The 14,777-nt window shown below is 36.3% G+C and overlaps 1 protein-coding gene across 1 annotated transcript in view; it reads right to left on the reverse strand.

Annotated features, from left to right (window-relative positions):
- The window catches only part of TENM3 (teneurin transmembrane protein 3), a 406,242-nt gene that overhangs the window by 94,664 nt on the left and 296,801 nt on the right, over nucleotides 1-14,777 (reverse strand). The gene's annotated exons all lie outside the window — the stretch shown is intronic.

The raw sequence follows: 14,777 nt of genomic DNA on the forward strand, positions 1-14,777 counted from the left end.
CTACTAAAATAAATGATTCTCCCAGCAGTTAGATCTGTCGTGGTTAGCCAGAGAGGAAAAAGAAAAAATACAGGAGGAGAGGAAGGCGGGTGCTGTGAGCGTTGCAGGGCTAACCTAAGACATGAGAACTTCATGCTGCCAACAACACCCTGCACAACCTCCTATTATATGCCCATTCTCTATGCTAGTCTACAAAATGAGGCCAAGACCATGAGCAGAGCCAAAGACACTGGGGCAYGTTGCTCTGATAACGGTAATGTGCAGCTAGGTTTCTGAATTACTTATTTCCCCACAACCCCTCTCATGTGAAAGATGGTATCAGGTAAAAAAGTTTATCTATGGTAATTATGAGACAGGGTCAACCTTCCAAGTTGTTAGGGGGAGCTTAAGGAACCTTGATCACCAGGAATTAAGGAATGAACCCTGTGTCTAAACTTTTAGAGCAAAAATATGGAAAAAAAAACCCATGTTAGTGCTGTACTGTGATACTCATATGCAATTTCATCCTGCCTGTGTATTATTTTCTTCTCTTTCAGTGTCTCTATAATGCCACCAAAATGCATTTTATTGTAATTACTCTACTTTACATTTGGTATAACATGGTTTTCTCATTYCATGACAATACTTACCTGCAAAGCAGCTAAAATAATCTTTCAGTGCTACTAGAGAATAAAAATGCACTGGGAAAAAAACCTGTAATCATGTACTTTAACTATTTGTGCAAAATACAAGAAAAATAATTCACTATACTTTGTTGCTTCTGCTCCTTCTCTCTCCCTGAARCAGATCACTGTTACAGACATTACTAATTTATTCATTGCCTCTATGCAAATGACAAAAAAAATCTTCATCCCTTTTGGTTTCATGTCTGCTCCTTAAATCTCTCTGTATTGACCATGGCAACTCTTATTTAAGATGAACAGGCATCAATGCAAGTTTACTTAGCCAGGCAGAATAAACTGCAGAATTAAGAGGTTGTCTGCCAGGTCTTTGCCTTAAAGCCTCCCCCTTACCCTGAACAAAACAAAAAACCTCAGAATAACTAAAGACCTGTTACTGAATACTTCAAAGACTGAAAATCCTCACTAYAGATGACATATTATCTTTGTTCCAAGTCTCTGACTCTACTATTACTCTTCTTTCCCAGACCTTAAATTGCCTGTCAAAGCCTGATAATGTAGAATTTTCCTTGACCCTAAAAACATCTTTCTCTTTTCACTTCTCAACTCTTGTTAAACCATAAATCTGACCACYACCATGTCTGGCACATCACTAGAAKTAGCCATTATTATTTTGACCCTACCTCCACGGAAATCCTTATTTATGTATTAATCACCTGACAATTGTATCTGTTTTAACATCTTTCAATAAAACTCCACTGTATGTTACACTAGCTCATTTCATGGCAGCAATGAAAGACTGCAAATAAGTAAATCTTCCATGATTTAAACCCACTGCATTTCTTGCTTTCAAATCTGGAGATCTAAATCACCTCTCTTAACTTTGCTGTCTTCTTATCCCTTTTATTAATTCTTCTGAAGAAAAAGAAGAAAAAAACTGACATTCATTTTTTAACTCCAGAAACACAGGAGCTTAGAACATTATTAACATCTCTGGTGCTATATACATGCCCCGTGCCTCTTCATGCTCCCCGGGGAGATCAGAAGGGGAAACTCCAACACAACCTTCTAGTTGTTCCCTCCTAATTCAAAACAGCTGGAATTTGAAGTCTTCAAAGACAAGGACTGTGGGATCTATATTGATTACATCTCACAAAACCACATAAGTGACAAATACCTTTTCTTTATGTTTGTACTGGTCTGAGTCCCACTGTAGTTTAATGTCAAAGATAGGGAGTATTAGTATATCCCTCAAATATACTATTCCTATCTCAGATTTAACAATGAACTAGAAGCAAGTTCAATACACAATGYGTAATGAAAATGAACAGATGGATAAATGCAGCTGTTTCACAGATTGTGAACGTAGGAATATTATTTAAGCAGACAAAAACTGTTACTAGACAATTCCAATGACAAAACTTACAATGTGTACTACTATACTAAATAATTAAACTATGTAATCTCTCTCAAGAATTCTCCAGAATTTAGAGAATTGTCCTTTCACTGCAAGCATGAAAAAAATATGAAAGAAACAGGCTTCTGGCTAAAGTATCAAATTACAAGGCAGAATCTCTTTAGAGAAATCATATTTAGAGATGATGAAGTTTAAGAACATGGGTAAATAGACTGAGTATGACAAACTCAGGCACTATTTTGTCAATCAAAATTGGTTTTCTCTCAGCTGGCTATCAACATAAAAGCAAACTTTAGGGCCTTATCAGTTTTATAAGGACAGTGAGGCACCTGATAAAAATTCTTGATGCTATTATGAATCTGATTAACAGCCCCTGGGACATCTGAGACCTTCAAGTCAAATGGTACGAACTAGTTCTGACTTTCCAAAGGGAGAATAATGCAATCTGATTGCAGAGGTGTATATGTTTGTTTCATTTCCTCCAATCTAAAAAAGGATGAAAGYCTTCTCCTAGCTTTGGGATGGGGATGTAAGAGATGAATCCCCTTCTCTGTTTCTACTGTGTTCAGAGAAATAGTATGTTTACTTCTTGTTATAAAGAATTTGATATATGAAGCAAAAATTCAAGGAAAAAACATTTGAAGCAAAATACATTTCATTATTTCCTGCTGCTATTTTTGTTCCAAATCTAATGTAAAACATTTTTTATTTATTTTTGAATTAGCTACTGCCTGTCAGGTGTGGTTTATTCCCAGTCAATTTGGAATCTATTTGTTTTAGACAATGAGGCCAAGAGACCCTTCCTAGAGTCACTAGTTCTGAGTCTGCCAAATCTATGGGGACACCAACACTGGAACGACTTTCTTTCAATACTGGCATAACTTTGACAGCAGCAAGGACCTCTCTGKGAATGCCAGATGCCTCTAACCAGAAGGCAGGCAGATTGTGATGGTTGTGGTCATGGATCAGAACAACTCAATCCAAATAATCCACAGCTGAAGCATGGATGAATTCTCATGGGATGGGAGAAAAGATGGATTGTCATAATTACAAATGTGCCCAAAAACCCTAACAAAAGCCTCCTTTTACTTGTTTCAAGACTGGGATGATTGCTTCCATTGTGGGACATTCTCTTTTTAAGTAGAAAAACAGATGATGATACCTAGGGAAAAGGAGTCCAGGAAGGCTGGATGTGCTTTAAAGAAGGAAATCTTAAAAGCATCAGAGCAGGCCATCCCCATGAGATGAAAGGTGAGCTGGTGGGGAAGAAGACRGCCCTAGATGAACCCCGGATGAATGGAAATCAGGGAAAAAAAMCAGAGTTTATCAYCTCTGGAAAGACATCAGCAGCCCAGAAGGACTACAAGGTGTTGTGAGGCCATGCAGGGAGAAAACAAGAAGGATCAAAGCCCATCTAGAACTTAATGTGGCCACTGCTGTAAAAGACAATGATTTTACAAACACATCAGGAAGAAAAGGAGGGCTAAAGAGAACCTCCATCCCTTCTTGGATAAATATAGTTGCAAAAGATGAGGTACTTAATGCCTTCCTTGAGTCAGTTATTAATGACAAGACCAGCTGTCATCAAGGTATGCAGCCTCCAGAGCTGGAAGACAGAAACAGGGAGCAGAACAAAGCCCCCATACTCTAGAACGGAATTGTCAGTGACCTGCTAAYGCAACTTATGCAACTGTGTCCAGTTTTTTTTCACTACAGAAAAGACACTGAGGTACTAAAACACGTCCAGGGAAGACCAACAAAGGTGGTGAAGAGTCTGGAGCACAAGTTTTATGAGGACAGCTGATGAAGCTGGAGTTGCTAACCCCAGAGGAAATGAAGTTCATGAGAGACCTTCATGCTCTTTACGACTACCTGAAAGCAGGTTGTTGTAGGTCTCCCCTCCCAGGTAAAAAGTAACAGGCCAAGAGGAAATTATGCCACGGGAGGTTTAGACTAGGTATTAGGAAAAATGTTTTCATGGCAAGAGTTGTAAAACATTGGAACAGACTTCTCAGGGATGTAGTGAAGACAGCATCCCTGGAAATGTTCCTAAAAACTGTGGATATGACTCCCCAGGACTTGGTTTAATGGTGAACATAATKATGGTGCTAGGCTGACAGGCTGATGTGATGATTTTAAAGGTATTTTCCATCTTTAACTATTYAACCTACAATTAAATAGTTACATTTCTTTTGATTTAAATTAAAAAAAATAAACTTAATTTTAATTAATTTTAATTTAAATTCAATTTACAAAAAACATACCATCTTCAACCTATGATTCTAGGTTCTTCTACCTATTCTACTGTTTCAGTCCCTACTTTTGTTCTGCAAAGTAATCTCTAGTTACCAAGAGTTCTTCATTTGCAGAATCTATACTAGCATTTACCTTTGTACTGAGTTGTTTAAGGCAGATTTGTACAGCTACGGGAAAAATTATCCGCATGGGYGGCCTTTAGAGTGCGGTGATAGTCTAAATGTTGTAGAGTGCATTCCCTCTAACAGAGTGAAGAGGCAAGACAAGAAAGCTCTCTCAGATATGGGCTGCCCTTGGCATGAATAGAGTACCAGGGTCTGTGTATGTGTGTGGTACTGGTGAATATGGCTAAATTCATGAATCCCAAACACAAAAGCAGTAACCAAAGTAACAGTTGAGCTCTTGCCCTCCTGCTTGCCAAACGGACTGGGATATTAAAAAATTCAGAGCTCAAGTTAAAGGAGTGCATTTATAGCAACAGTAGCCTCAATACTAACATAAAAAGGCGATCATTTGTTGCAGGCTATTGGGTAATCTTGCCATCTGTCACTACACAGTTCACTGAAGGGTTTCTGAACCATCTTAAACTGCTTTTTCAAGCTTGGTTGATTTTGTCTTTCACTGTGTAACTGAAGTCTAGTTATTTTGGTTTGTAAYCAGTCTACAAAGCTTTTCATGTCCACTTAATAATTAAAATAGCAACTAAGAATACATTTCACAGCAACACTTGAAAAAAAAATATCACTAGTTTACACTGTGAAAAACATTTTGCAATGATCTGCTTCAGGAAGAAGTTGCGCATTTGTTGTGCATACTCCTTGCTCAAGCTAGTAATTTGATGCTTTATGCATTACCTTTACAAGGAACTTGTTCTTGAGCAAATACACTGTATTATCACTTCAAAACCCTCTCCAAGACTTACTTGCATCCAAAAGGAATCAGTTCTTTATTAGTAGGTGGCAAGAAAGATGGACAATTGATGTAACTAAGTGGCAGAAATAGAACTGTGAGAGCTGACAACTACCTGCTACATTTGACTGGGGAGTGCCTTCCCTTGCTGTCTTGCTCAAGATCTTAAAGCTCTCTTCTGCCAAAATWATGAGAGGCACAAAAAAGAATTGTAACAGAAAACCAATTTACGTAGCTGTTTTTCCATTTAGCAAGGACTTGTCTGATTTTTTCCCCCTGTCTCATACACTTGAATGTTATGAGGATAGGATAGCTCGTTCATAAAGGAAACAGACAGGTGTTATAATGATTCAGTGTCCAGTGTAGCTCTGAACAGAAAACTAAGTTTARATCAGATGTGAATATACACACAGTGCTGGGGCTTATGGTGATCAGAATTTTTTCTTTTTCTTTGTAGAAAAGGGTAGCAATATACAGTAAAAGCCAGAGAAACTTACTGTTCTGGTCAAAAYTGAAGGTTTTCTCTATCCTAACTCACCAGGATCAACCACAACTTTTTAAAAGTACTGTAAGTGACAAATACGCTCACATGAAACACAAAGGTCATAGCAAACACCCTCTGAGCTCTGCAGGTGAAAGAATCACATATGTAAATCATGAGGATGCAGGAACAAAACCATACATGTACAAGCAGAGGCTTTATTCACAAAAGCAGCCCTCTGAAGTATCAGTCAGAACTGCCAGCAATTCAATATCTTCCATTCTGAATCTGGCAACGTTTTTTTTTGCAGGAAAGAATTCTAAAGGTGACACAGGCTATTTCAGGAGAACCAGAGARTAAGAGAGAAAGAAGAAGAAATAGGGTTGCTGGAATTGGGAAATAGACTTCCAGTGTTCCTCCAGCTTTTCTTAGAATCAGACAGATGAAAAGTTAACACTAGATGGCAGAAAGAAAAAAAAATGGCTATCTCTAAAGAGCAAGCATCTCCCTAAGACCTCTGGAGATAAGGCCTATGGCATATGTTCTATAAACATAAAGAGCTCAATGCCGTAGGGAAAGTCCACAAGAGGAACTGAACAAGGTTGGCAACCCTCCTTCCTTTCTCCCATATGTTTTACAAGGCATGGTAATCAAGTCTTATTATTCATGAAGCTGTGCTTGAAGATGAGCCCCTTGCTAAGTTATTGCACTCRTGTTCCAGGACTGCCACTGTTACATATTTCCAGGTGCTGGTATTTTCAAACCATGATCTAAAAAATTGCTTCCTTAAAATTAATAGAAAAATCTTTATGCACACTTGCACATAAGGAAAACTGAACATAATTTATATTTAAAGCAATGCAAAAAGATTATAATTTAAAGTAAGCAAATTGCAATTATTGCTCAATCTTGTTGAAGGATTATCTTCTAGTTCATCTCCCTGTTGGCAATACAATTTAAAATGAAATATTTGAACACTGAAGTGGTTTTTAAAATTATCTTCCATATATTTTTCTTGCAGCCATAATTAGAATCTAAACCTATTTTATTCTGAAGGACCTGAAGTGGACCAGGAGATGTGGAAATGAACTGTCAGCGATTTGTATTCATATGCTTTTTTGTAAGATAATAGGATACCTTGGATGTTGCTGCAGATCAAATAGTGAATTAAAATAGTTAATTAAAATGTTAAATAAATTGAATTAAAAGTTACAAGGACAAGTTCTTTATTTATTACTCAAAATTTGTTTTTCTCAAATCAACAAAACCTGTTATTTCTGATTTTAAAATATCTTTAAAGTACATGCTTTTGAGCATCTTTAAAAGATTAGTCACTAGCAGCATCATATAAGAGTTTCTGAACATATATACTGAATGTAAAACATTTTATTATAGTGCTATATGAAAAACCCTATCAAGATCAATATAGTAACTGAAGAAGTGTGGTATTTTCCCTTTTATCCTGAACAGTTCAATGGATCCATTGATTTTACTGTTTCATCTGGAAAAAAATTCCAGCCTTTCTAGTCTATTCCTCATTTTCTCTTGGAAGCTTTTAACAAAGAATTTGCAAAATATATAAAAAAATTCCTAGAAAAATACAGCAACAAAGGTATACCAGCTCTCTACTATGGATACTAATAATATGGATTACTCTTTTTGACCACTAATCAAAGATGATTACATGACACTTTAAGTATTATTGCATTTGAACTGTTAATAAAGATGTGTGATAGTCTTGGTGTAAATATTTTTACTGTATCCGCCCTAAGATGGAACATTTATTCCCCTGGAAACCTGTACAGTTAGATGCCTCATTTCAGCTRTCAAGCCAGGGACTTCTATGTAACAATGGTCTAATTCTGTCAACTGCATTATATGAGGCACATTCAAAGCTTTAGGGAGAATCCAGATTTCTTAAAAAAGAAACAAAGACAATTATTCAGTAGCCTCTTATTTAAATAAAATGTAACTTTATGTCCTGTTTCAGATTTGCCCATTTATTCTGAAGAACAGCAAACTGATCCCATTTCTTAACAGTCTTCAGTATACTTAAATAGTCTTTAGTATCTTCAGCTTTCTTCTCAACATAGCTTTTTTTTCTTTTTCAGCTAATGTTGTTCAGTCTAAAAAGATGGAGAAAAGTCATTACAGGTAGAGAAATTATGGGGAAGGGATATTAGATTGCTGACTCTCTTGAGGCAAGGAATGTTTTGTCTCTTCTAATTCATACAAAGGCATGAAAAACATCCTGTAAATTTTAGGTTTCTATCTAATAAAGTCATAAAGATTTTGTTTTTAAGTGTTGTGAGGGAGAAAAAAAATTCCCTGATTTGCACTTTTCAAGACCAGGTTAAGACTACAGATTAATAACTTTTCTGTATTCCTTCAGGAATTTCTTTATTTTATTGCTTCTCATTCTTTAAATCATTCCTTCCTTAAACCTGATTTCCGGAAAAAARCTGAGGCTCATCTTTGTTTTAGCTATTTTAGTTTTCTTTCACAACTCCAACAGAAGTCTTGCTTTGTCATTTAGATCACAGCCCTCATAAAACAGAAGCACTAAGAAGAGCAATGGCAACGTAATGTCTCAAAATTAACTGGAAAAACCTTTCCTAGGTAAGAGCATTGATGAAGGGATCCAGCCATTTTTATAGTTCAAAAGTGTTATTTGTTACAAAGAAAGCGACCACCCCAAACCCAAACCCAACAAAACCACCACAGATCTCTTGAGGGATATAATTAAGTGGCTCTATATGATCATGCATAGCCTATTTGCATGTTGATGGCACGGAGAAGTGCAGTCTGATGAAAAGATYTATGAACCAAAGGAAAAAGAAACAGGGGCCAATTAATGCAATGTTCAAAGGACACACCGAGCTGGGAGTTTATACTGTGTAGTGAAACACTTGTGTTGCACATTTCCATCTCATGACTGGCTAAAAAGATCAAAGCATTTTTATTCCATATTAAGAATGACAGAATATTACAGCAAACATGCAATAAGGATAAATGTAATAAGCTTTAATAAAAGATGATAATAGGGCTTGATAAGAACTTTTGGAATGCCACCAAATCAGAAATGTAAGATGAAAGTATCTGCATGTAGAGATTGTAGTGTGTTATTTGGAACCCCATGGAGCTAAGCTGTGATTAGAACTCCATATTTTTCCATAAATTAGCTTTTGTTTTGAATTTCCTGCTGAGATCATATGCAAGTTAATTGAACGTGCAAGTCAATATATAGGTTTTCTAATCCTTTGCTGTTTTTTAGGCTTCTTGATATCACAATTAAAGGAGTCCACTTGTAGATCAAAGGTACATGACTGAGGCCAAAAGAAAATAACCTATAACTTATTTGCAAAACTTCTCCACAGTGATTTAGACCTGTCCATGATAATTACTCACTGTGCAATTACATACATGCATAAACCAACCACTACATGCAGATTGGCTTGCAAGCCCACAGAATTTCCACTTGAATCCATATTTAAAAACAGAATGGATATGCTGAATTCATTTTCAAAGAGGCCTTTTTATACAACTCTACCTTATCTCAAAACCTCCAATGTAAACTTGGAAGCCATTAGCTACCTGAATAAGCAAATAATCTTGTACAAATGCTTGGTTTAAAACCCCACATAGCTCAGTCATCCTCGTATTGAAACATCATCACGACTCTTGGGACTGGCTACTAGATAGGTCATCCTTTATTACATAGTCATTAATACATTTTATGTGCATTGGAATAACATACCATGCTCCTTCACTACAGTGAGGAGAGTTTTTTATGCAACTATTCCTGTAAGCAACGTTATAATTCAGGTACATGAAAAATACTACCAATAAAGAGCAAACAGAAAAAAAAATGGCCATGTATGATTTATGAAAGGAAACTGTGACATAAAGACAAAMTTACTGTTAATTGTTTGTTAAGCCAGTGAATTGCTTGCAAGACAGTTTGTAAACCACTTTGAATTTTGTATCAGTTATGTAAGCCTTGGAAAAAACAAGTCAGGATTACAGTTTCGCATTGATTTTTCCCCCTTTAAAGTTAAATGAGCCACAACACTGAACTGTAAAATCTTACAGGTGATATTAAGAATAGCCAGTCTTAGCTCTAAAGTAATAGTTACTTATAAAACTGATAGAGAAAATCAACTACACCTTTTAAAGTGTGAAAAGACATTGGATCAGTAATAAGGATGTGTTTTAAAATTATTCTTTACTTTTGGCTGCAGCTGAATTGAAATAACAGAAGGTATTGAATCTCTCTTTTTCAAATGTGGACACCTCAATTTCATTACTTCTACTTGGGAGTACTAACAGGAGACAGAAAAGAWGCAGCTGGGGATCTTTAGAAACATGGGAAATAATTTGAAAACATAAATAACATTTCCTTAGCAGTGTCAAAAAAAWTGGAGTGAGTCAAATGAGGACCCACTATCCAGCAAAAAAAAACCTCAGTAAAACGTGGCATGAGATTGGCATTTCAAAGATAAAGGAGAAGGAAAAACAACAGATAAGCTTGGAGCTTTCACAAGTGAAGATAAATTTATTGTACCCAATTATTGTGTTACACCTCATKAAATCAGTGGTTAGCAATAGGTTAACACTACACAGGTGGATATTGTTTTCATTGTCAATGAATATTACTGAAATTAAAGTACTTCCTGTACCATAATAAGGTGGTGTTTTTAAAGTATTTTTAAATTAAAAAAACTCACAGGAAACAAAAAAAAAACCACCCTATACTTAGGAGTTTCTGGAGCTAGCTCATTTTCCAAACGGCTGAWACGCATTTGTGTGACCCTATTTTATCAAATATTTTCAAAACCAATCTGGTTTTGTTTGACTGGTTTTATTATTCAGGAAAAGTAAGCTTTTGAAATGCAAATGTCCGCATTTCTTTTTCCCGGATTATAAAACTACAGATGCTGTTACAGGTGACAATTCCAAACAGACAGTGGGCTTGGGGTTTTTCTTTGTGAATGGAGTTGTCTGAAATGGCATCAATTTGCTCTGTCTGCTTCAGAGGACATCTAACTTTCATACATAATTAATCCCTGCAGTGGGGTAATTATACCCATATAAAACCCATGTGTTCTTGTGATCTCAGTCATAAATGTAATATCAAATGATATTGCTTAAAGCAAGGCTGGACACATGTAATTGACCTTTGCATTCTATAGTGCTTGTGTATGGAAAGGTTTACCAAAATCTCATCTAAGTCAGGCCTTTTTAACAGCATGAATTTTTTTTAAGTATTAAAAAAGAGAACACAGAAAAGATCGAAGAAAAGATTGAAGTTTAGAGAAAAGATGCAATTTATACACAAAACTACCAGCTTTAATACATGTATTGTAATTCAAATCTCACAGCAGACAGCACATCTCTAAGAGCCAGCTTCTTCACAGGCACRAGCAAGAAATTTATTGAAACCACCAGCAGAGAAGATGAATCCTATGTCCTCTCAACAACGTGAGTAATCACCCAAGCAATTTAATATCTGCTTTGCAAAATCTCTTAAACATAAGCAGTTAGTTGAAGTATTACACACCTTTACATACTGCTAAAATACTACATGTGTATTTTACACATGTAAACCTGGACTGATAAAATATAAAGGACATCTCTTCAAGCCTGCTATTTACCAAAAAAAACCAGCGTATTTTAACTGAATATCTCATTAGTCTGAAAATCTGCTAATATTTGGGAGTATGTCAGAAGACTATAGGAGGAGTGTAGAAGGACACACATCTCTAGAAAATATGCTTGCAAGAGATTTCAATATTTCTGAAAGCAGCATCCATATTTTGAAAAAATTGCTTCACAATATAATGTGCAAAACTTATGGGCAGTGACATCATCATGTCATCTTGCAGATTTTTACTACACCTCTTATATTACCAGGATTACTGAGTTTCAATTTCCTCCACTGGGCAAAAGTGGAAGGGTGACWGGACTATTGCCAAAAACCATGTGATAAATCTTAATTAGAATACAAGCCTTTGGAGCAGAGGTGGGTATGCTCCTTGACAGATTAACTTTTTTAATCCCTTGAAATCTTGTCAAGTCTCTTTTAACCTCCTGATTGTCAATTACATGTTCCTACATCCTTTTGTGTGAGGATTATCTTTCTCAATGAACCTTTTCTTCTCAGTGCCACCAACAATAATAGCAAGTGACATCCACAAYACCAATCAAGTATTAACACCCTGCACTCCTGAAACAGTAATATGATGCTTTGCTTTTTATCTGGAACACAGCAACAAGATCTCAGCTTTAAAAGCATCAACCAAAGGCCTGATCCACAATGGTATTCTTGCAAGAGACAAGAAAGTATATTTCATGTTTATGCTTCAAGACATAGATGTTCAACATGTTTAGATTTTGTAGTATTTCAATGAAAGATGTTAAAAACAGTTTCAGCCCAATAATGCAGTGAAGCACGACACTCAGTTTTGGACTAGTCTTTCTATCTCTGTCTCTCGGCCTGGGAAGAAAGAATGTGGTGAGCATAAGAAATTACATTATTATTTCCACTCTGAGGAAGCCCAATGAGCTCATCACCAATGCTGCAAACATTATATGAGACTCAGTTACCTAAAATTCATAGCTTTGGGATACCAAGGAAAATAATTTGATCTCATGTTAGAGCTGAAAACCTCTGTAACGCACAAAGTCATGGAAGTACTAGATGTCTAAGCCTCATGTCAAAGCATAAAAAGAGTGTGGAAAGCCACATTTGTATCTGAATACTGCCATTTACCATGCACATGGTAAGGAATGAGTGAAAGGAATTGTCTGAATAAATATTAGTAAGGCAAAAGCTACATTTGTCAAATATCTGCCTTTTATGATTCAGTTTTTAAAGATTTTAAAGTACTGAAATGTAAGTAGGATGTTAGTACTTCAGACTTGAAGGACTATTCTAAGGTCCATTCAGGAGTAAAAATCCTCTAGAAATTTCAGGAGGTGTTTTTCTAGCTACTAAATAATTATGCTGTACTCTGCTCACCAGGTACCCGACCACAAACTGAAGGCCCAGTTGAAGTGATGACCCACACCTTGGCCTGCCTTCTAGTTAGACTACACACATACACACCTCTTCTGGCAGGAGAGAGCAACATGGGYCACTTATGTCAAACTACAGGGGAGCAAATTTTGTCAGGCACAGAGCAGAGCCACACATGCTGGGAAGGCAGGGCCCTACACATGGCATTGCCACCAGAGGCAGCCAGCTCCTGGCTGTCCCTGACACTCAGAGCTGAGATCTGGAATCGTCCATTCTGGACGGAAGAGAGACATCACTACGTACCTAATCCACAGTTTCTCAATTTGAGAGACAGCCACTTGCAAATCTCACCAAGCTTTAATTTTGAAAAAAAAAGGATGACAAGGAACATTGCTGCTGCCTCCAAATACACTRGAGACACACGAAACCTTCCCGAAAATCCCCACGGATTGTTAAAATGTGTATTCAGTCTATAATTTGCAAGAAGTGATGTACTTCTACGGTGCTGGAGACACTGGCTGTGTTCACAAATCCAGATAAAGGCACAGTGAGCAAGAACATAAGATCATYGATGTGGTTCTGCTAAGTGTGTGGTGCAATTAGGCAATGATAAGGAATCATGCTTAGATAAGATAGCTGGCATGCTTTCTCAGAAAGGTTTACATAAGAGAAATGTCCCTGCTGTAGATTTTTGGATGCTAGTTTGATAAATTGTGATACGGTGATTTGGTAAACTGTAAAATCTCAGAGCACTTTCTGCAAATGATGATAATAGATCAAAAGGGAAACAATTTTTTTTTTTAAGAATCAGATATACAAATATATTAAGTTTAYCTCATAACTTTAACTTGTTGGAAAAAGAAATGAGGTGAGAGCATTAACCTGGCTAACTGTAAAAACCTGCCATGTATYTGTCGGCAGCGAACATAGTTCCAACCTACACACCCCAGAGAAGTTCTTAGACATAGCTAAGGTCCCAGCAAAACTGAGTGAAGSAGACAGAAATGAGAAGAGAATGAAGAAAGCAAAAAGTTCTTGATGAAACTCTCAGTGACMACAGCATTACAATACTCTAAATTAAATGTATGTCAGAGAGAAAAAGTTTGTATAAACACATAATGAAAGTAAAGGTGATTAATAGCAATTAAACCATATTCTCCCTCATGCCTTTTAATTACAATACCTATGCTGGGTATTATAATAAAAATTCCATTAAAATGGTATTATTAATTAAGTTGTTTTCCTTAKTCCTGGCAGTAACTGAGCTTTATAAACAGAAGAATAATGTTAACTTGGCATTGCAATCAAAAAGAAATACGATATTGTTCTTCACTGATAAAGTAGAATAGATACTTTTGATTACAGGTATATTTAGTCATTGCTTTAGTCATAAAATTCAGTTCTATAATTGTCATGGCTGCAAATCCATTGGTTTTGGGAAGAGTGGTTCTGCCCTACTATGACTTCTGCTACAGAACCCAACAGGAAGGGCATCTGGTCCTCCACATTCTGGGAAGATAGGTGAGTGTCAGCAGCAGTCACACTAAATCCTGAGTAATATAGGAGAACCACAGACAACAAACTCAGAAATACCACAGAAGACAGTGTCTCAGTCTACAAAAACAGACAATTTAATAATTTTTAACGATTACTTAAAACTTGCCTGCAGATAGTTACACACTACCTTTCATACTTTGCAAATTCTGATGAATCAGTCTCCTCTAATAATGAAACTTGTTTTTTTCCTGGATACTTCCTTCTTCTCTTTCTACCTTAAAATCTCTTAAATTGCTCTGTTCTTATTCTCAGGAAATTTTTGAGATAACTCTGCAGACAGTTGTCTATTATCAGAAGCAGACTAGTATATGATGTTCAGCTTATTTTTAATGACTTCGGGTGATGATAAAACAGGAAAATTTTTAGATGGACAAAAAGCAGGAATGCATATTATAATAACTGCAGAATAAGCACAATGTAGCTATTTTTTATAGAGTGTAGAAAGCAGTGCTAAAGAAATGCTGAAGGCAATAGTAATAAAGCTAGTCATGTGGCCTCTAATAAATTTGTTTTGTCTTG

This window comes from Malurus melanocephalus, unplaced genomic scaffold (assembly GCF_030028575.1).
Source record: "Malurus melanocephalus ecotype Western Australia unplaced genomic scaffold, MMel_1.1 scaffold_330, whole genome shotgun sequence".
In the NCBI taxonomy this organism is placed as follows: domain Eukaryota; kingdom Metazoa; phylum Chordata; class Aves; order Passeriformes; family Maluridae; genus Malurus; species Malurus melanocephalus.